Source organism: Lygodium microphyllum, chromosome 22 (genome assembly GCF_053477565.2).
Source record: "Lygodium microphyllum isolate KBCC chromosome 22, Lygodium_microphyllum_v1.1.10, whole genome shotgun sequence".
Taxonomy (NCBI): Eukaryota; Viridiplantae; Streptophyta; class Polypodiopsida; order Schizaeales; family Lygodiaceae; genus Lygodium; species Lygodium microphyllum.
The window spans coordinates 12,645,422-12,669,543 of NC_141156.1; positions in this window are offsets into that span (position 1 = coordinate 12,645,422).

The following is a 24,122-nucleotide window of genomic DNA, read 5'->3' on the forward strand; positions in this document are numbered from 1 at the left end:
AATGATAATTTCATAGAGTAATTTTAAAATATTCAAAATAATGTTTTTTGGGGCCATAAATATAGTCGTTGGAATATGATCTTCACAAGTATATATGAATGGTCTTGCTAAAAATTCATGTGTCTATTATTTCTAAGGGTAGAGAAGGGATATGATAGTGCTCATGAATTTTCTTGAGTTGTTCCAAGATTTTTGGGAGCTTTGAATTACCTTTAAGGCTTGACTTATAGGAATAAGGGCTAGAGCAAGTTAGGAGGGATTAGAGGGTAGCATAAATAGACTTGTCATGGATGTTACACTTGATGTTTGCTATGACCACAAGATGATACTAGCCAAATAGGTGCCTATAGGAGAAGTTGCTACACAAGATTGCACACATCATAATTTTTGAATTGCCAAATGCATAGCATGATTGAAATCCTCATGGAGAGTACATTAAGATCCTCTAGGGGTTCAGCCTCTCTTGTAGAGATTCAAACCTATGGTTTTTTACCCAACATGGAAGGTTTAAGATGTATAGGAGAGAATAGCCCAACATGCTTTCCTCCCCTCCTTGCTTTTAATAGTACTCTATTTTAATATTGGCCTTGTTGAGCATGTTCTTAGCACAAAAAGCATGCTTTTCTTTTAGCTCTCTTATTTTTTCTCAAAAGATAATTCAAAAATTTTCCAATCTTAATTTGTTCTTCTTTTCCTCTTGTGTTTTTCTTTTATTATGATGCACTTTCAATGTTCCATTGAGAATTTGCAAGAGTTTCTACATTGTTTGAATTATTTCACCTACCTTTGAGATTGGTGAGAATTTGATATGCTCCCATCGATACTTTACTATGGAATTTCTCAACTTCAAACCCTAATAAAATGAGAATATCCAATGAGGATTTCTTTGTTTTGGAGCACTAGTTCTTTGTAAAGGTAATATACTTCCACCCTTGTAAGGCTATTTAGGTGTAGCCTTCTTGTTATTCAAGTCACCTCATAGTGAACCTTAAAGTAGCTTCCCATTTATCATGTTGCAAGCTTCCACATAGAGCTAGCTACAATAGTTGGCAATCACTAGAATCCTTCGTACTTATATTTTTGTGTTAAGACATGAAGTTTATAAGTTTAGTGCTAGTTTGAAAGGTGATAATATTTCATCATACAACTAGCAATGTATTTTTCTTCATTTTCTATAGCCACATGTTTTGGGCAATGCAATTTAGCTTTTTCTCAATATGGCTATGCGCTTTGCCTTGGTGGTTATTTTTTTCCATGTGCACTTCCATGACCAATATGGTCATGCACTTGGTAATGTGCTTTCCTTTTTAATATGGCTATCTAATTTTCATGATGGGGTATATATGATTGTGTGGTTTTCTTGCCATGCACTTTGAATGTTTGCTCTTGTTGCTCATTTGGAAAGTACGGAATATGATGTTAGTGTGTGGAGTTTCTATTTAATCCATTGGTGCAATATGCTTTTTTCTCACTAATATAATCATGAGATTTGCAATAAGATGGATTTCATGGCCATGAGATATGCTTGGTCAATGTGGCCATGTACTTTGCTCAACATTGTAAGTGTTATTGTTGCTAAATGCAATGACTCTATTGTTGGGGCCACACAGTTTGTGTTATTCATGTGTACTAAACATCTTTCTTTTAATTTTCTTTTTTGTTATTGTGATTACCTTTCAACAATTGTGGTCTTGCTTTTGTGTCAATGTGAAAAGCTTAGCTGTGAGTAAGTATTATACAAATGTAAATGCCTAATCAATGAATATTTATTTACTAATTATACCTAGAAAAATCATGAGTTCCAAGTTAACTTGATAGAATATCTATAATTCCCTAGTTAGAGGATAGTACTTGCTAGTTATGACTAGTAAAAAGTAAAATTTTCTAATTAGGTTGATATTATTACTAGTTATACAATAACTTGCTAGATAATGTTGCTAGACAGGGCTTCAATTTTCTAGATACTATCTAGGAAAAGGATGTTACTAGTTAGAAGAGACTAGTGATGGCAAAATTATCTAGTTGTAACTAGAAAATTATACATTCTTCCTAGTTTGGTTAGTAATCTTCCTAGTTATAATGTGAATTTTCTATATAGTAAGTGGTTTAGAGTTTCTTGTGACCTTTGTCCTTACCTTCTCGAAACCATCATTATCAACTTGAATTGAGAAATAGAGAATTGTGATAAACATAATCTTTATCTTGTCCTCATTTTACCTTTAATTCCCTATTACATAAAAGTAGGGAATCACATCCTTATAATTCCTTATGTAGGGATTTTCAAAGGAATGTGAGGAATGCTCTATATTCCCTATTATAAGATGTAGGGAACGTAGGGACTTTCAAAGAAATGTAGGGAATGCTCTATATTCCCTATTATAAGATGTAGGGAATGCAATTTCCTAGTTATAGATGGGGAATACTTACTTGTCTACATAGGAAATATTGGAGAATTTCCTATATTTCACCAAATTGCCTATGTGGGGAACGATTGAAAGTTCCTTGTGATGGGCGGGGCTCTGGCCACAACGAGCTTTTGAACAATTCCTACATAGGAAAGCTTGTGGAATGTAGGAAATTCTCTAATATTTCCTAGGTTCATATACATGAGTTTCCTATATATAACTAGGGAAATACATTTCCTATATCTCATAATAGGAATTTCTAGGTAGGCCTATATAAATTCCCTACATACAACTAGGGAATTCCATTCCCCACATCTTATCTTAGGAAACTATAAGTCATATAGCTAGGGAATCCCATTCCCCGCATATCATAATAGGTAATTATAGGCCACACAACTAGGGAATTCCATTCCCCACATCTTATACTAGGGAATAATAGATTGTAATAACAAGAAATATTTTGTCCACTTATTTTTCTAACACTACCCATGGAAAACGGTCACCATATAGATTAGGCTTTAAACTAAGTAGTCACTCAATCCATGCTAAATACATGTATCTTTTATTCATTTTGTGCCCACTTAGTACAATGTTGCTTTTCATCCTATTTTATGAACTTTTGCAAAATTCTTCTCCTTACTCCACTAAAGATTATTTTGGTGGTGTACCAAGCCCTATGAAGGGGAATTGAAATTGATTGATAATTTATCACTCACCACTGTTTGACCCATCGCAATGCCTATAGAAACTAGGAACCAACTATAGACCATTTGTGCACCTTCTTCCACACCTTTTTGATATAACTACATTTCCAAAAAAGATGAAAATGATATTGTTTTTAACCTTGCACAAAAGAACAATCAGCTAAAGAGGCATTAATTTACTAAGTCTACCTCTATGGAAAACATTAACATAAGTAGCCTCTAAAAAAACACCAAACCGTGTGCCATTCCATATTACTAGAATTAGATTTTTTCATTCACTCACATATATATGTCTGTAGGTTCAGTTGAAAATGCATGTGCCTTGAGAAATTAACACATCAACCTAGAGGCTTTGATTTTTCTTGCATTTTCCAATGTTATACCTTCATGTCACAAAAGATTTACTTGACTTGAGCTTGATCCTATGCGAGGTGGAAAACATGTCTTTAAACTCTGACATGATTTGGCTTAATTTGTCCATCCCCTATGACATTATAGAGTAGAAATTATTAGTTAGCTATAAATGCATCCTATTTGTTCCTATGATCTCATAAGTTTTCCCAAAAATTGATTGCCTTCTGAAGAAGATGGTAGAATAATTTAAGATGTTCATTAACAACAAAAATATCCTCCTTGAAGGGGGCCAAAGAATTGAGCCAAATAGACAATCCAAGTGACGAATCTATCCCTTCCTAGCCACTTACCCAATGTTGAGTATCTCAAGCTATGCCTATTGATATTCATGTTTTCCATGGGTACAATACCCTTTAAGGAGGAGCTTCCACAATGGGTGAAACAAAGATATATTAGCAAGGTTTTTGTTCATAATTGGTTGGGTTTAGAGGGAGTTGGTCCACTATCTTTTGTGATTCACAAGATTTTGTCTTGAAGAAAGAGAATATATGTATTTAAGACATCACAAGATATGTATTTAGTTAGTAATAAGATAATGTAAAGCATAAACAAGATTTATGAGGAAAACTAAAAAGTAACTCACCATGAGGCCCTCCTTTGCTCTCTAGTGAACTCAGAAGTCATCACCATGACGCTGAAGAAGATGCTCTTAAGTAGGGGAGGCCACCTTGGCCTACCTCACCTTGCGTCAAAGGCTCTATCTTAATAGCTACAACTAAGCCTCCCACATATTGGGTTTTTTTGTGAGAATAATCTCAAGTAAGCTCCCCTTCTTATAAGAAACTCAACAAGGGTTCTTCTTCTTCTATGTTGGTGTGCTCCTACATGTAATTTCTACCTCTATCATCTTCTGAAGGAGTTGCCTATATTTTGGTGCATTGAGTTGGGCCCTTACAATTTTGTCCTTATATCTTCTTTCTTCAGTCTTCTAATGCATTTACTCACACACACACACACACACACACACACACACACACACACACACACACACACACACACACACACACATTTCCATCATTGCATTGTTCATTTAGTTAGCTTTGGTTTTGTTTTTTCCAATGCACTAAACTCATTTGGTAGCTTGTTCAAAACGAAGGTAATAAGTTGACTCATCCTTATACTTGCCCCAGTAGCTAACAAGTAATCCTAGAGACACATCATCTTCATTAGAAAGGTTTGGTCCGATTCCCCATGTGTGTAAGGAAGGTTGTAACTCTAAGTTTAAAGACTAAATGTTAGAAGAAGGACAACAACATTCATAAAGCTACTATAACAATCCCCAAACCTCATAAGATATCTCCAAATTGAACTATGGGTGTTTACCTTTGAAGTAAGGCTCATGAATAATGGATGCTACCTTTGAAGAAAGGGTCATGGACATGATAGAAAAACTCTTGATATCCCTCTTCTCCCACCCTTCAAGTGACTCTGAAAATTCATCTTCTTGGCTCTCCATTATCTATTTGTGGTGCTTTAGCTTAGGTTCTCCACTTAAAACAATTTCTCCACAATTTCTTGCACATAATTTACAAATTTACTTTAACCTTGAATGTGAATAGCTAGTGTCATCAAATATATCTTTTGGATTTGATACAAAGCAGGCATGCTAGAGATGCTGCAACACTTGAATCACTTAAAGAATAGTGAACATTAGATTTCATAAAATAATAGCCCCAAAACTCACAAAAGAAAAGCTTAATGTAATGCACAAAAAACTTCAAATCACTAACATTTGATGCTAGAAGCATGATGTCACCACATTTCAATCAAGACTAACTAATGCATATCCACACGTCATTCTCATAGGTATCATGGTAACTAGTAAAGGCAAATGCAAATCAAATACAAACACTATCACCTAAAAAGTAGTTGTGTGGGAGAGCCCCACACACAATTATTTCAATGTCATGTTATTAGGACATGTGTTTTGCACACTAATGCATTTAGTAGCTATCAACACAAGTTGTGAAATTCAAATCCAAAGAGCAGAGCATAAGATGTAAGGGTCTATTCGAGCACACATTTTGTGCACTTATGCATCTACTAGCTATCAACACAAGGATTTATGCTCTTTAAAAGAGATTCATGAAAGAAGGAAGAAGGATGATGATGAAGCAAGGCTCAACCTACTAGAATCTAAGATGAGAGCCTAAGATATCGGTCCCAAGACCTACAGAGTTTGGTCCTAATTTTGATGCAGGAGGTTTTGTGCCCAAAGTTTTAGAGAAGACAGTTAGGTGGTAGATAGAGATCAAAAGTGGAATGATATAGATGTGGAGAGAAGGGTCTTATCTCCCCAAATTTTCCAAACCCTAGAAGGTCCTTGGATTACAAAGCCCTCTATAGCCAATGCAAAGGAAAAGACTACATTGCTAAAGACTATCCTAGTCCCTATCAAGGCTAATACCATAGACTACTAATAGAAGAATTAGGAGCCTCTACCTCCAATTTGGTAGAATTGAAAGCAAGTGAAGCTACATGTGCCAATAAAATGTTCAACCTGCAAAAGCTACCAAGTTCAAGCTCTTGATATAGCCATAAAGTAGTACAATAGAGGACAATATAGTGTAAAAGAGTCCATTGCCATAGTAGGACATAGAGATAGTCTATGACATAGACCTAAAGAACCAGGAGTCAGAAGAGGTGGATGTACCTCCTGTGATAGATGAAGAGGTGATGCAACCCTTGCTTGAAAAAATAGAAAAAATGAAAGTACATATCACCCCATTTTCTAGTCACTTTTGGAGAAGCTCATAGATCCCATAAAAGAGTATGATTTGGTGAAGGAGTTGGATACACACTTGATGCTTTTTCCCAATTGCAGAAAGAAATTTAAAATCATTCTCACACAAAGACGTGGCCTAAGGATTGCTAACCTTGCAACTATTACAAAAAAAAATAAGGCCTAAGAGCCTATGAAAGAAGTGAATGTGGCCAATGCCTTCCTCAATCCTATAACTCGTGAGATGAGCATCTCGATAGAAGACTGCTTCATTACAAGTGCATTGATAGTTGAGGCTCTTTAGTGAATATCATGAGACATGTGACAATGAAAGATCTAGGCTTGCAAGGCATGCAACTTACTCAATGGCTCATCAAAATAGCTAATCAAAGTAGAATCAAGCCTTTAGGAATCCTTTCTTATATCAAGACCATAGTTGCAAGAAGAGATTACTGATGACACACGTAGTGGTGAAGCCCAACTTTTATAGAACATATTACCCTCTATTACTCGAAAGACCATGGCTATTTGAAGATAGATCAAGGATGGATTGGTTTAAAGGAATCCTAACCCTAGATGGGCGACCCAATAAAGTGATGCTGAAGTTCTATGATTTGTAGAAAGTCTATGCGTCCACCTCCATAAAGTCTCAATTGACTCTTCCAAAATGAAGCACCAAATGGAACATAAATTGAAGAAGACACTATCAAGAAAATTGTCCCAAAGAAACAAAAAGCATAATTCCTAATAGTGGGCACAAAAAAGCCATCTCCTAAAAGATGTCTCGTCATTGCCAATGCATGAATACCTCACATTGACACCAAGAATGACTTTTGAAATTATCTCTAATAATGAGGTGGAGGGATGGATGCACTGCTCTCCTTGTTACATGGCCACATTAGAGTCAAAGATAAAAATAGCAGTAGAAATAGAGAGCCTATTGTTCTCTTCTAGAGCCTCTACAAAGTTAGAGACAAAGCTTGATGTGGAGGATGAAGTTGATAAAAGAAAGGAAGAGCAAGAATCCCTTCCATTTGAAGAAGGATGTCCATGAGGACATGACCAAGGCTTTAGATTATGAAGAGTCCTTACTCTTGAATTGAATGACTATGGTCCCTTTTGAGCTCCTTAATGGTCCACAACACATGTTGAGGATGTACACAAAAAGTGGAAGAGACAAACAACACCAATCCCATAGTATCAAAGAACCTTAGAAGATCCCTATCACGTTACATTCTTGAATGCTTCCTCAAAAGATGAGTCCTCAAGTCAAGAAGTGAACATCCCACAACTCACAAACGAGATAATCCTCATACCATTTTAGCATCTAGAAGAATCTATGGAGTTGCAATTGAAAGTAAAACAGATGGCTCTAGTAGAGCATGAGAGAAAGAGGCCATGTCCTTGAAGGACTTTGACTTGTATCCAAAAGTAGTACGAGACACATTCATTGGAGAGGTAGAAGAGGAAAAGCAATTGACTTTTATTGATGCAACATTAGGAGAAATGTGGACTCTCTTTTTTGCCCCTTAAGGGGTTTCTCTCACCTCTCTCTCTCTAAAAAGAGATTTCAAAATAATATTAGAAAAAGAGATTTCAAAATAATTACAAGCTCATGCACTTAGTTAATAACAAGACAATGCAAAGCATAAACAAGAGTATTAAGGACAAAATGAAGGTAGTTAAATAATGATGGAGGTCACACAAGAGTCACCCCAAAGTAAACATTTCCATCTCCCTAGAATAGATTTTGTATTCCTTACTTCTCTTCGCCTCTTGTGACGATATATTCATGATTTATGGAAAATGTCTCATGAAATTAGTAATTATTTCTTACATCATCGGGTTAGAATGCTTTGTGAGTAAGGTTTTGGTGGAATAATAACTAAATCTAACAAGCCTTAATCTATCCTTGCATTCTCAACACTCTACTCTTGTTCTTCTACGGTTGTGTTTGTATCTTTTTCTCTTGGTGTTTTATGCTAAAGGGGATAAAGCCTTAGAAAATGGGAAAGCAGGTAATTAATAGGCCAGTGCGAAAATGAGGAAGCAAGTTGAGAACATGCTGTGGACAAGGAAAGTAGGTGATTAACAAGCTGCTTAGAAAATGAGGAAGCATGTTGAGAACAGGCCGTGGACACAGGCTGTGGACATGGAAACTCTGAAGACAGCGTCCAACATCCAACGCTCGGCATCGCAATCCATCGCATCAAGCATTGATCGATCCAATGGAAGCCCAGGATTCATGGTAGCTGGCTCAGGTCTGGCTGCAGTTGAAGGCCAAGGTGCAGGCCCTCCGGTTTTCCCTCGTCTCTAAGAGCCCTGATTTCCATGTCAGGCAGCTTGTGAAGGACTGCATGGGCATCTACAAAACCTCTCACAAACCTCCCCCCACCACTGATGGATTGCTTGCAACTATTTCAGGTCAGGCTTCACACACTTTTTATTTGTTGCATTGCTTGTGGATTGCATTATCTTGTATTGAATTGTGTCGTTGCGAGACTCTTAGGTCCATAAGCCCATACGACAAGAAAAATTCCTTCATTATTCCATTTTTCCCATAAGTCCATACGACAAGAAGCATTCCTTCACAATTCCATTTGTCCCCATGGCCTGCATTTCAGCAAATGAAAACTTAGAACTTTTCTGCAACACATCCTGTGAAAGAGAACAGAATAAACATATAGTGATGGTTGTCCAGGAGAATTGCTTGACACAAATGTACTCTAAGCTAGCATTAAAAAAGCACTAATAATATTCTATTGGAATTGGATTCTGCATGACTTACCTTCATTGCATTAGGGAGCTATGTACAAAGTACTTTCAGTACACAGTTGGTAGTCATTCTATCCAGACATGCACAGAATACTAATCTAAACACGCTCAATGGCTTACTTTCATTGCCTCAAGATGGGCTTATTGATTGCTCAAACCATTCAAACACTCTAGCTTGTTTCTCAAAGTTATTCTTAGCACATATTATATCTCTTCTTTCCAAAACTCTCATCAGGAAAATTGTCTTGACTAACAGCCTGGCTTACAGATATTGTGTATAGTAAGTAAAACATTTAGGCTAAAATGATAAATTTCAGAGAATCTATTGTATATATGTGTGTAGGTGATAGAGTGAGATTTCAATCGACTTTTGGGTGGCCAAGAAGAGAATGCAAGTATTCTTTGGCTTTACTGTGTTTGATTCTTTCTACTTGCCCCCAATGAATAGAGTTTTGTGTTGAGGCATGTTTTCTGGTATTGGTTAAAGTTTTTTCTTGCAGGGCATCATTCCTCTGCTCTTGAAGCAGCATTTATGTGGATAGGTGGTTGGAGGCCCACATCAACTATAACACTCGTGTACTCGAAAATGGGTATTGATGTGCATAAGCTTAATGGTTGCATAAACCATGATGATGTGACATGCCTGTTGTCAAAGACACAATTAGCTTCAATGGATGCTTTGCAGCATTACATGCACCAGGCAGAGATGGAGCTTTCAAATCAACTAGCAACCATGCAGGTGAACCTTTGCTTCTTGAGTTTTCTGTTGCAATTTATCCTGTTTCTTCCAAGCCATTTTGAAGTTGTCTGCCATAGTCTGGCATGATGCGCACAAGAACTTTTCAACAAATTCTCACTATACTTCCAACATTGTGAATTACGACAACATCATGAGCTTCTGCAAGGGAGGGACCACATACCTAGCTCAGTGTGGTTGCTCCCTGCCCCCGACCAGGTATGTGGTCCCTCCCTCATAGAAGCTCATGATGTTAAATACTATAAGGAAAAACAAGGGAAAAGATCCCCTTTTCCCAATGACACGGAAAAGTGTCTAAAGCTACTTGTGATTCATAATATTCTGGCTTTTCTAGGTTTGCTGAGCCTGACTACTGCTTTGGGTTCTTTCAGATGCTTATAGCAAATCAAAGCATGAAAGAAGCCATAGGGATTGGGAGGTCTTCTTTCATCATGTCACACAACATAGTGCAAGGACAACAATTAATGGAGTCAAAGCTTGAAACTTTGAGTTCGCTGTTTAAGCGATCAAACTCTCTCAGGCTGCATACCCTCCAAGAGCTACAAAACCTGCTAACCCCAGTACAGGCAGCCCATTGCACACTTGCAGCCTTTGTGCTTGTTTTTGCCTTGAAAACATTGGACCTAAAGACCAAAGCAAAGATGGAGGATGATAGAGAGAACCACCAAGTATTGTCTGTGTCTCCTCCTTATTTTGTAGATGCTGCTTTGCAGACCACCTTATTGCCAGGAGAAATATCATGCTGATGGAAGAGAATCACCAGTGGCTTATTGCAAAGAAGCCGCATTACTTGATGGAATCAAACACACATTAGCTGACTATGAAGAAACCATCTTACCTGATGACCAAGTATATACTTCAGTTGGTGCAGAAGAAAATGCATGTACCTGTGAAGGTGAAGACAGGAGAGGGACAAAGCATGTAGATTGGTTGAGTTCCACAGCTTGCAGTAAGCCTGCATAAGTCCAGATTATAAGCTTGTGCATGGATGAGCTATCATGGGCTGCCATGTGTTTCAAAGTGCTCACAGCAATTGCAGTCATGTTTTTCCAAAGCAATTGCAGTATTCTATATTACTGCACCATTTTTTGATAATCGGTGTAGCTCGAAGTCCTCAAGAATATGAAATAGAAACATGTGCATGGTTTTCAGTTTAACAAAATAAGGAGAATTTTAGTGATTCAGGATTTCAAAGGTGTGCTGAAGCTAAGGAGTTGTTAATGTTAGAAGTTAGTGTTTATGCATCTCCTCTCTTGAAGATAACTGTCCCTTTGAATTACTGGGTGTCAGGGGCATTTGAGAAGAAGCAAAGGCTGTCAATAGGAGTTCCGAGTGCAGGAGAATCAAGCTCACGGTTCTTTGGCACCATGCAATTTGCAGAACCCAATCAGCATGCCTTTGAAAGTTCGAAGGTGAAGTCACAAGGTCAAAATTATCACCACCCCACCTCAAGTGAACCAGGGTACCCTGAGGTGCATGCAGGTGGAGGTGGAGTGGGGTTGAGACATGATTAGAATCATGCCAATCCTTCCTGCATTGACTTCATAAAGATTTTCGACTCAAGAACACGTTATGATGACAAAAGTACAGATGTTAATGGCGAGGAGCTATCTAGTTGTGGGCTGGATCTTTATGGCAAGGATGCAAAAAGAAGATGGCTCTAATCCTTACAAAGAAGTGAGCTCATTCCTTTACATAGAGTTTAATCTTGTCATTTGAATGAATATGTACTTGGAATGGGCAGAGATTAATGATGCATTTGCTTACCTTTCCAATTCAACGTCTTAACTTTGCAAGAATGTAGTGTAGCTCCTGAAGCGGTTTTACTCTGTGCCTTAGCAGTATTTTGTTAACTAACTTGTGGGGTATAATTGCTGGTGCAGATGGTGGAGCTTCTGGTCCGAATGGACTGTGCCGATTGTGAGAGAAGTGTGAGAAAGGCCCTGGTTAACCTCAAAGGTACAGGCAGTTTGTTCACTTTAATATGTTATGCTGCATGTGAATGTAAAGAGATTTAAGGCAGTCTGCTTGAAGACGATTGATTTTTTTTTGCTTAGAGGAATGGCATGTTATTCAAGATGAATGAAAGATGCATGCAAAATTAATGCATACTCACAGTGATGGAGTGTGTCAAGGAGACATTGATCTTCACAAGTAGGTTGGAACCTACTTATGGCAGAGAACTCTTTAATCTACATTTAGGACTTGGGTTTTGTGTATGATTTTATCTGAGCAGGTACTATCTCCCAGTTACGTGTTTTATTACTCAATATCAGATTCTCTAAGAATCTTCAAAAGCATGGATTCTTTTCTTTGGGCTCTAGGAGAACCATCCAATGCTAGCCTTTGCAAAGAGGAGAGAGCCGTAGGAAGGATCAAGATAGATCTTTTAACTTCTCCTCCTCCATTCTTTCACAAAGCCAAGAGGACTGCAGTAGAGTTCTCCTTCCCTTTGGTGGACCCAAATGTTAAGAGTTTTACCAGCAAAGGTATGGACCTAGTCTTCCTTATAGCCATTAGGCCCTCTGCACATGGTGCTAATATGGCCAACACTGCCAGGGAATCATTAGTTAAGCTTGCATTGCCATCAATTAAGAGACTGACAAGCTTGCCCCATCTGCTTGTAAACTTTTCAAATTTCCTGCAACAATGGAGGGAAGACAGTGGCCTTCTTAGCAGACACATAGGGTTGTAACAAAAGGCCAAGACAACCCAAAGTGATCTTCTGGAATTTACTTCTCTTCTTATTCATTGTTTAAGAACATACACTCATGCTCAATACAGCCCATGGAACCTCATTCAAAATATCACAATCACACCCAAAAGAGCTTGAATGACAACCCCATTCCCTGCAAGCTTGAAATATATTCTGACATTAGCAGTTTCTGAGCAGTTGCTCTGCCTCCAGACATCTCAAGGGAAGCAACTTTCTCACTGACTATGGAGAATAATCATGACCTTCAGGCTCATGCTGCAAGTTGGACTGTTGTGTATGCCCCTGACATTGCTGTTCGGATAGCTTCTCAGGAAGCAAGACATGCTGTAAGGTAGCAAGGGATTTCCTTTTGTCTTCCTATATGTCCTTTCTAATTGATCAGTGTTTTGTATTTTGCTCCTGGTAAAAGGCAGAAGACCTGTCTACAGCATGCATCTCGGCCAAAGAAGAGTTTTAAACCTTAAGTCAGTATGCAACTGCTTAGCCAATTCTATTTAACCTTGTAGGAAAATTTTGATCTCTCTTAGTATGAATGAAGGGCCAAATCAAGGCTCACCACATCAAATACTTTCACGGTTGACAGCATCAAACTTGCTATGAGTTTGTCCTCTTTAACTCTCATCTACATGTCTTTTGTAGCAAGAGTTTGTCCTCTTTAACTCTCACGGTTGACCAGCTGGAGGCATATGGTGTGATGTTGATGTGGTAGAGTTCTCTTATTTTGGTATTCCAGTCGCAACCCCTAAGCAAGAGGTATACACAGAGCTGGCTGAAGGTTTAAGGGGCAATGACCCATCCATTGGTCCAGGATCTCAGGTAAAAAGCCAGTGAATAACTTCAAAGTTTGAATACAAACTGCTTGTCTTGAAATTTAGTCATTCTATAATTTTACATTTGTTCTGGAGGTGTGCATCTTACAACCAAGTTTCTAAATTTTATCTCGAGGATCAATTGCATAGCCTTAGAGCATGGTCATAATCTGGATGTGTCTACTCTTTTGATGTCATGCTTGTGATCTTAGTTTAATTTTCGGATCAACTGTAGGCCCTTTTATATAATCAAGATTGATGTCTTATATTGATCTAACAAACTGTTTAGTATTTTTTATTTAATTGAGTTGTATAAACTAGCATATCAAATGAGGGCATTTGATGCATTATGATAGTGTACAGTTTAGTGGCAGATTGATATGTCTACATTGATATTCGAGGGGCATCACTCTCGAATCTATCATCATTTTGTTTGCCGATATACTCAATTGCAACATGATGATGTCCATATTTATGTATAGAAAATAGAAATGACAATCTCATGTGTTTCTGTGTTTTTGGTGTCATTAGATGTTTTCCGCACATTTTTCCCCTCCTTTCCATAAACTTTGAGAAATGTTGAGAGTGTGTACATGCTTCATCATATATCAATTAAACAACTGATGGTGTTTTTTACTCTGTAGAGGTGAAGTTTGGCATATTTTTAGTTGCAATATATGTAAATAATTGTTGCATCATTACTAGTTTGACAATTCTGATACGTTTCTCTCTCTGGTGAATTTCACAGGTTGCAGGTCAGGAGACATTTGGTACACTTGGAGCCATAGTACAGAGTAGGACAGGGACTTGTCAGGTTGGGTTTCTGACAAATCGACATGTTGTGGTTGATTTGGACTACCCCAACCAGAAGATGTTCCGTCCACTGCCTCCAAATGTTGGACATGGTGTTTATTTGAGTGTAGTGGAAAGGGCAACGTCTTTTATTACAGATGAGCAGTGGTATGGCATTTTTACAAGTGTGAATCCAAATTTCCCTCTTTGCTACTTGTTTTTGAGCTGTCTGCTATTAAGGCATTCTTAATTGTCCATTTTATAAACTTCTCTGTGAGTTGAAAGAAGAATTCTGGTTTCCGTTTCTTGATGTGACAATATTGATACTTGATTATGTTTGCTCATGTGGCAGAGACATTTGTGCAAACTGATGGTGCTTTCATTCCATTCGGGGCAGTTTTGATGTCTCCAAAGTCACAACTACTATCAAAGGGGTAGGTGATATGGGAGATGTTATAACTATTGACTTGCAAGCAAACATCAACAGCATCGTGGGGAGGAGGGTAATAAAAGTTGGCAGAAGCTCAAGGCTAACAGAAGAAAGCATCATGGCATATGCCTTTGAGTACAATGACGAGAAGGGCAATTGCTTTTTCATTGATTTCCTGATTGTGGGCCAGAACTAGCAAGCATTTGACATGCAGGGAGACAGTGGCAGCCTGGCACTGATGCAAGGAGACAGTGACAGTGACAGTGACAGTGATAGTGAGACAGTGAGACAGTGACAATGACAGTGGCATTTGACATGCAGGGAGACATGAATATGTACTTGGAATGGGCAGAGATTAATGATGCATTTGCTTACCTTTCTAATTCAACATCTTAACTTTGCAAGAATGTAGTGTAGCTCCTGAAGCGGTTTTACTCTGTGCCTTAGCAGTATTTTGTTAACTAACTTGTGGGGTATAATTAATGGTGCAGATGGTATAACTAACTTGTTAACTAATGAAGATGCAGATGATTCTGACCAACCACCACCAGATGGCTATCGCAACCGGTCTCTTGGCCTTCGAGCACAAGTCCAGGCCTGCCAGCAATGGCTACACCTTCCTTGACAACAAGGACACCCACAGTCACAACATTGTCAATGGATCATCAGATTGTGACGAGGAGGATATATTGGATGAGGAATAAGATGTAGCAGCTATTAGGAAATGCGCTGAAATTCAGCAAGCCATATCCATAGGAGCCACATCATTTTTACTGACAGAGTACAAGTATTTGGTTTATTTCATGGGCATATTTGCTACTGTCATTTTCTTGTTCCTAGGATCTATGAAGGGGTTCAGTACTAAGCCCCAGCCTCGTAGATAGGATCCAAAGCAGGAATGTGCCCCAGCTCTCTTTACAGTAATTTTCACTACAGTTGCATTTATATTGGGAGCTTTGACGTCCATAGTGTTGGGATTTTTGGGCATGATGATCGCAACATATGCGAATTCTCGCAAAACTTTGGAAGCCAGAAAAGGGATAGGCAAAGTATTCAAAATCGCCTTCCAATCAGGTTCGGTGATGGGTTTCTTACTTGCTGCTAATGGCCTCATAGTTTTACACATCACTATAAAACTGTTCTAGCTTTATTACAAGGATGATTGGGAGGGCCTTTTTGAGGCCATCACTGGCTATGGGCTTGGATGCTTATCCGTGGCTCTATTTGAAAGGGTTGGAGGTGGAATCTATACCAAAACTGCGGATGTTGGAGCAGATCTTGTTGGAAAAGTAGAAAGGAATATCCCAGAGGACGATATGCGAAATCCAGCGATCATTGCTGACAATGTGGGTGATAATGTGGGAGATATTGCTGGAATGGGTTCAGATTTGTTTGGCTCCTTTGCTGAAGCTTCTTGCGTAGCTCTTCTTGTGGCTTCCATGTCATCATTTGGCACAAATCATGACTTCACTGCTATGTGCTTTCCTCTACTCATTAGCTCTATGGGCATTGTGGTGTGCCTCATCACAACCTTGTTCGCAACTGATGTGTTCGAGATCTCAAATCTAAGGGATATTGAATCTACACTGAAGAGACAGTTGCTGATATCCACCATCTTGATGACATTCGGTGCAACTTTTGTTTGTTGGTTGGCACTACCATCCATGTTTTACAAATATGATCCTAACGGTGGTGCAAAGATGGTTCAAAACTCGAAACTATTTTTTTGCATTGGAGTAGGGCTTTGGGCAGGGTTGGTAATTGGCTACGTTACAGAGTATTTCACCAGCAATACATACAGACCAGTCCAAGATGTTGCTGATTCCTGCAGGACAGGAGCTGCTACCAATGTCATCTTTGGTTTGGCACTTGGCTACAAGTATGTAATTGTTCTAATATTTGCTACTACTGTTGCCATCTATGTCATCCATACCCTAGCAGCCATGTATGGGATCACAATTGTAGCTCTTGGAATGCTTTGTACCATTGCCACCTGTCTAGCCATAGATGCATATGGTCCCATAAGTGATAATGTTGGTATCGCAACCGGTCTCCGGATGACCATGATACTTCTTACACATCTCTCCACAAGAAGCGCAGCCACAGTATAGACTATGAGGCCACGAAGGCTTTCAAGATGGACAGATTCCTCAACCATAGAACTTCTTCAAAGTCCAGCTTGCGGCATAACAGCCCCCAGTTGACAGCACTTTAGGGGAGCACTTTCTCAGATTGGTCTCTGTGATCCGCACTTTGGGGGAGCGCTTTCTCAGATTAGAAGAGATGAAACTGCAGATGCAGAGAGAGTCTGAGCGATTTCGTGATGATCTGGAGGCCAGGCGTACAAAGATGTTCCTAGAGTCCCAGAAGCGGATTGCCGAGATGTTTTCTTGGGCTCCGAGCAGCAGTAAGAAAACTGATGAGCTCTTGCTGATGATTGTCGGTAGTTTGTTCATCATTTGATTATTCTAAATGTTTCTTTCTTACAACTGATTTTTGGCTCTTCATGCTACGTTTCATATCATTTCATCTATATTACAACTAATGCGTTGAAATTATTCCACGCTTTGTTTATAAGAAATGTTTCGAGCTAATGGGATGATATTTCATTTCATTCTTATTCCAGCTGTTGAAATGCTCCAGCTGATGTTTCATTATTATTCTAGCTGTTGAGTTGTTCTAGCTGATGTTTCATTGTTTCCAGTTGTTGTTTGTCTATTTTCAGTTGATTCATCTGTTCAAGCTTATGTTTATTCTACTTGATGTTTTATCTATTCTAGCTAAGGAGCTGATGTTTCATTGTTTCCAGTTGTTGTTTGTATATTTTAAGTTGATTCATCTGTTCAATCTTATGTTTATTCTACTTGATGTTTTATCTATTCTGGCTAAGGAGCTGATGTTGCAGCTAATGTGTGCTCACTTGATGCACTTCTAGGGTTCCACTTCTGGTGTCCCGTGTCTCTCTTCTCTTCCTCCGTTCCTCGTCTCCCTCGCACACTGTTCAACAGGAAGTCTGTAAGATGCTTCAAACCAGAAGGAGAAGTTGGTGAGCCCATAAAAGTATGAACAATTAATTCCTTGTTTTCACCTGCTCAATTTACTATCAGATGGTGTAAAGAACAGGGCAAAAAAGGTATGCGTGTTTTGATGTTTTGATGTTTTACAAATGCGTGTTTTGATGTTTTATAAATGTCTCTTATGTTTCTAAACTTTGGTTTATTATGTGTACATAAAGGTAACAAAATCACAAATGATGGTACAAGAGATAATGGAACAATGAAAGCTAAGGAGGTCATTGGCCCTAATGTCTCTTCAAATTACGATAGAGATATATGTCTTTATTTCTACTAAACTTTGAAAATTAAAATTTGTACATATTTTACATCTTGCTTTATTAGGTGATTCATTCTCTTTGTTTAATTTAAAATGTTCATAGTTATTCCTATTTTTAAACTTTAAGTAATTATGTGTATATATATAAATATAGATTAAAGAACAACAAAAGGTGGGAAAAGAGGTGATGTAAGAAAGGGAGATCAGGAGGTTACTTGCAATAATGTTTCTTCAAGTCAAGATGCAGGTACCAACTTTAAGGATCAAAAACTTGTACAAATTTGGTGACCCAAATTGATACAAAATATCTAATTACTTTCTTTTGTGTTATTGAATTTTTTCAGAACCTTGTATTATTGTGAGCTTTGGTTAACTCTATGTATATATAGGTAAACAAGTTACTAAAGATGACACAAGAGACAATGCAAGAAAGGAAGACATTGAGATTTCTTGCCTTAACACTTCTTCAAGCCAAGAATCAGGTACTACCAGCTTTCTTATGTTGATAATGAGTCATTTTTTGAAATGGTTATACTAACTAATGATATTTGATCACTTGAGTATCAATAGGAGTGATACGCATACCATCATATGATGATATCTATCGGCCACCCATGTTGAAATTTAGAGAAGAGGGTAGACAAACATTTATTACTTTGCAACATATTGGAGATTTAAGTGATAAAACAATCAAGACACACATGTTGCTTAATTAGTTTTTAGTTCTATGCTCCTTTAAAATTATTTTCATTTTTCTTTTGGTTGCTAGAAGTAGATGTTGATGTCTTAAATTTTTTAATCTATTTTGATCATTAGATGTATGTTATTGATCCTTGCTTAGAAATGATGACATTCTCTATATAATTTTCTAGTTAAAAATTTATTGTGCAATTTCTTGTTTGATATTAGCATGTCTAAGAGAAAGGGCAAAGTAGATAAAGTGATAAGAAAAAAGGAGAATTTCCACGGAATTCCCTAGTTGAAAGTACATATAAGTAGGGAATGTAAAAGATAGGAAAAATGAGAGATTTCCTAGTGAGAGTACCTAGGGAATCACGTCTAGAATTTTTTTCCTATATATGAAATATTTCTTATATAGGAATTATTCCCTACATAGAAAATTTTGTATTTTCCTATGTAGGAAATATTTCCTACATAGGAAAGGTCTTATGTGATTCCCTACTTATTCTCACTAGGAAATGTCCCATTTTCCCTAGTTTTACTTTCCCCACTTATATGTATTTTCAACTAGGGAATTCCATGGGGAATTCTCTTTTTTTCCTATATGAGGATTGATTGAAAGTTCCTTGTGATTGCATTTAGCAACAATAACACTTACAATGTTGAGCAAAGTACATGGCCACATTGACCAAGCATATCTCATGGCCATGAAATCCATCTTATTGCAAAGCTCATGATTATATTAGTGAGAAAAAAGCATATTGCACCAATGGATTAAATAGAAACTCCACACACTAACATCATATTCCGTACTTTCCAAATGAGCAACAAGAGCAAACATTCAAAGTGCATGGCAAGAAAACCACACAATCATATATACCCCATCATGAAAATTAGATAGCCATATTAAAAAGGAAAGCACATTACCAAGTGCATGACCATATTGGTCATGGAAGTGCACATGGAAAAAAATAACCACCAAGGCAAAGCGCATAGCCATATTGAGAAAAAACTAAATTGCATTGCCCAAAACATGTGGCTATAGAAAATGAAGAAAAATACATTGCTAGTTGTATGATGAAATATTATCACCTTTCAAACTAGCACTAAACTTATAAACTTCATGTCTTAACACAAAAATATAAGTACGAAGGATTCTAGTGATTGCCAACTATTGTAGCTAGCTCTATGTGGAAGCTTGCAACATGATAAATGGGAAGCTACTTTAAGGTTCACTATGAGGTGACTTGAATAACAAGAAGGCTACACCTAAATAGCCTTACAAGGGTGGAAGTATATTACCTTTACAAAGAACTAGTGCTCCAAAACAAAGAAATCCTCATTGGATATTCTCATTTTATTAGGGTTTGAAGTTGAGAAATTCCATAGTAAAGTATCGATGGGAGCATATCAAATTCTCACCAATCTCAAAGGTAGGTGAAATAATTCAAACAATGTAGAAACTCTTGCAAATTCTCAATGGAACATTGAAAGTGCATCATAATAAAAGAAAAACACAAGAGGAAAAGAAGAACAAATTAAGATTGGAAAATTTTTGAATTATCTTTTGAGAAAAAATAAGAGAGCTAAAAGAAAAGCATGCTTTTTGTGCTAAGAACATGCTCAACAAGGCCAATATTAAAATAGAGTACTATTAAAAGCAAGGAGGGGAGGAAAGCATGTTGGGCTATTCTCTCCTATACATCTTAAACCTTCCATGTTGGGTAAAAAACCATAGGTTTGAATCTCTACAAGACACAAGAAACTCTAAACCACTTACTACATAGGAAAAAAAAGAGAATTTGCTAGTTAGATTTCCACATAACTAGAAAGAGTCTAATATAGGAAAAATAAAACTTTACTAGATTGCCAATCTAGAAAGATAGTTTCCAATATAGAAAGATTTTTCTAGTTAATTTACTATATAGAAAGCTTTTTTTGGTTAGCTTACTATACATGAAGTTTATTATCATAACTATCTATATAGTAACTTTTTAAAAAAGTTACTATATAGTAACTTCATAAATATAAATAATCTATATAGTAATTTCATTGAAAAAGTTACCATATAAGAAATTATAACATATAACATCTATGTAGTAACTTTATCATACAACTTACACTACAAGGATTTTGGCCATTAGCGACGCCGATTAGCGACGGCGGATAGCGGCGTCGCTATTTGCGCAAATAGCGATAGGCCGCAGGGAAAAAACGTGGCCGAAACCCGAGTGCGGTTTTCATTTCTTTTGCTTCATTGAGAGTTTTGAGAGCGAGAGCGAGGGAGAGAGCGACCGTCGTGAGAGAAAAAGAGCAAGAAGACTTGCCGCCGCCACCGCCGCCGCAGCCGCCACCACCGCCGTTGTTCGCGAAGGAGAGGAGGAGCCTTCATCGCAAAGAGAAGCCGCCCCACGCTCGCCATATCTCATTGGTGAGTCTCCCTCTCTCTTTCTTTTGCTTGTTCAAGGTTTAAATCACTCTCTTTTGCTTGTTTAGGAGAGGAAATGAAAGAGAAAGAGAGGGAGAGAGAGGGAGAGGGAGAGGGAGAGGGAGAGGAGAGGGAGATGGAGAGAAAGAGAAAGAGAGGGAGAGTGCATTCTCTCTCTCCCTCTCCCTTTTGCTTGTTTAATGTTTAAATCACTTTCTTTTTTGCTTGTTTAGGAGAGGAAATAAGAGAGTAAGAGAGAAAGAGAGGGAGAGGGAGGGGGAGGAAATGAGAGAGGGAGAGAAAGAGAAAGAGAGGGAGGGAGAATGCATTCTCTCTCTCCCTCTCCCTTTTGCTTGTTTAATGTTTAAACCACTTTCTTTTTTGCTTATTTAGGAGAGGAAATGAGAGAGAAAGAGAGGGAGAGGGAGAGGGAGGGGAAGGAAATGAGAGAGGGAGAGAAAAAAAAAGAGAGGGAGAGTGCATTGTCTCTCTCCCTCTCCCTTTTATTTGTTTAATGTTTAAATCACTTTATTTTTTGCTTGTTTAGGAAATGAGAGCGAAAGAGAGATAGAGAGGGAGAGAAAGAGAAAGAGAGGGAGAGTGCATTTTCTCTCTCCCTCTCCCTTTTGCTTGTTTAATGTTTAAATCACTTTTTTTTTTGCTTGTTTAGGAGAGGAAACGAGAGAGTAAGAGAGAAAGAGAGGGAGAGGGAGAGGGAGAGGGAGAGAAAGAGAAAGAGAGGGAGAGGGAGAGGGAGAGGGAGGGGGAGGAAATGAGAGAGGGAGAGAAAGAGAGGGTGAATGAGAAGGAGGGAGAGTGCATTCTCTCTCTCCCTCTCCCTTTTGCTTGTTTAATGTTTAAATCGCGTTATTTTTTGCTTGTTTAGGAGAGGAAATGAGAGAGAAAGAGAGGGAGAGGAAGAGGGAGGGGAGAGAAAGAGAAAGAGAGGGAGAGGGAGAGGGAGGGGAAGGAAATGAGAGAGGGAGAGAAAGAGAACGAGAGGGAGAGGGAGAGGGTAAGAGAGAGAGAGTGCATTCTCTCTCTCACGACGGGTTTGGTTGTTTGTTGTTTGAATCACTTTCTTTTTTACTTGTTTAGGAGAGGAAATGAGAGAGAAAGAGAGAAAGAGAGAGAGAGAGAGAGAGAGGGAGAGAAAGAGAGGGAGAGGGAGGGGAAGGAAATTTAAGATAATAGACTTATTGATAATTGTATGCAATGTGCTTTGCCATGGGCCACGTATATTGGTGACTCTTTAAGATGGCTTAAAAATGGTCAATTCCTTCATAATGTCAAAGTAGGGGATTTAATTGTGATATGCATAATTCATTTTTTTTGTATTAACTTTATAGGCATAACAAATTAGAAATCATGCCAACTAGTTAACGGAAGGACTAAAAGAAAATGATACCCTAGCTAATGGTCATTACGGTACTTCATCAAAATGAACCCAAAAGTATTGTTATAGAAGAAGAAACCCTTAAATTGAGTATAGGATATTTTCTCTCAGGTCTTATGACTATGAGTAGAATTGATTGAAATAAATTTTATTACTAAAGTTATTAAATTTCATGGATGGCGCGAATTAATTTTAATACGCGATCCTAGGACAAAAAAACCACATTTCTAAGATGCTTTTTGTTGAGACTGATTTATTATTAGACTAAGAGATCCTCAATGATGCTCAAAATGGATTACTTATACTCAAAGCCGAGATATAACAAATAATTATCTACCGGGACAAACAAATCCTTGAGCATGATACAAGGCCGAGATATAACATCGAAAAATCTCTCAACTACTAAATACAATACAAGATTTATGGTCAACTTGCAACTTGACGTACATCTCCATAAAGCTATCCATTTAAGCCTCGTTTGCTGTAATGTAGATAAGATGGAAAATGAAATAGGTCTTATTGTTCAAGACCACGAGACGTATCTTAATCAACGTGTCCCATGTCCTTGCTCTCAATGCAAGTTGGCAATTAGACGAAAACGCCGATTGTCTATAGAACACGTACGACGATTTAGCGAGTTTCAATCTGAGATCATTGATCAGGCGATTGCGAATTTTCAGCAAACGGTAATTTGAAGTTAATATTAATCATGCATTGTACTCTCAAGCTAATTGAAAACCATACACAATAAGATTGGGTCTTGTTGTGGCAAATTTTCTATCCAGGGGGGTCATGTCTCGACCCAAGGGGGAGTGCACCCTTTGCGGCCAATTAGAAGAGTTCGTGGACGTGCGATGGATGGATTGCAGGAGCCAATCGACCACTCGCAAGGCCCATCTATAGCGTCAATGCCAGAGGAGACAGACAACCTTTCCGACCTATCTACAATCTTGGAGCTTGAGATGGAGGCAATGATCGATGCATTGCTTCCCATGGATGTTGAGAAATCTGACCCGCTTAGAGAGGAAGCATCCATACCATTATATGATGGGTGCCGAGTATCTTGGTTGAAGACATTGCTTGCACTCTTAAGTGTGCAAGCAAAATACGGTTGGAGCGATACGAGTGTGACTGAGTTATTCAGGTACCTTGCACATAGGCTTCATTGATTTTTTTTAAAACAGTATTATTGCAAACATTTGTGTTTTTTCAAGGTGTTTTATGATTTTTTTTAGGTTATTGAAATATCATATATTACCACCTGCAAATACCATGCCTGAGTCTCGTGATGATGCACGACATGTTTTACGGAAGCTTGGCATGGACTACAATAACATCCATGCATGTATCAACGACTGCATATTGTTTCGAGATGAATATGAGACTATGGAGACATGTCCAAAGTGTGGTGCTCATAGGTATCGACAGGACTTGCAAGGGCAAACCATCCCTCAAAAAGTTCTCAGACACTTTCCGCTCCTCCCCCGCATAAACCACATGTTTCGCACTTCTGCCATGGCAAGCTTGACAACGTGGCATGTGCAGAATAGGTCCATAGATGGAGTTCAACGAATATCAGCGGATTCGCGCGCATGGAGTCACATTGACTCTACCTTCCCAGGCTTTGCGCGAGAGACAAGGAATATTCGGCTTGGTCTCGCCATGGATGGTGTGAACCCATTCGGTCTGCGCTCGACTTCTTACTGTGTGTGGCCTACAGTGCTTGTCAACTACAACATTCCTCCATGGCTTTCTACCAA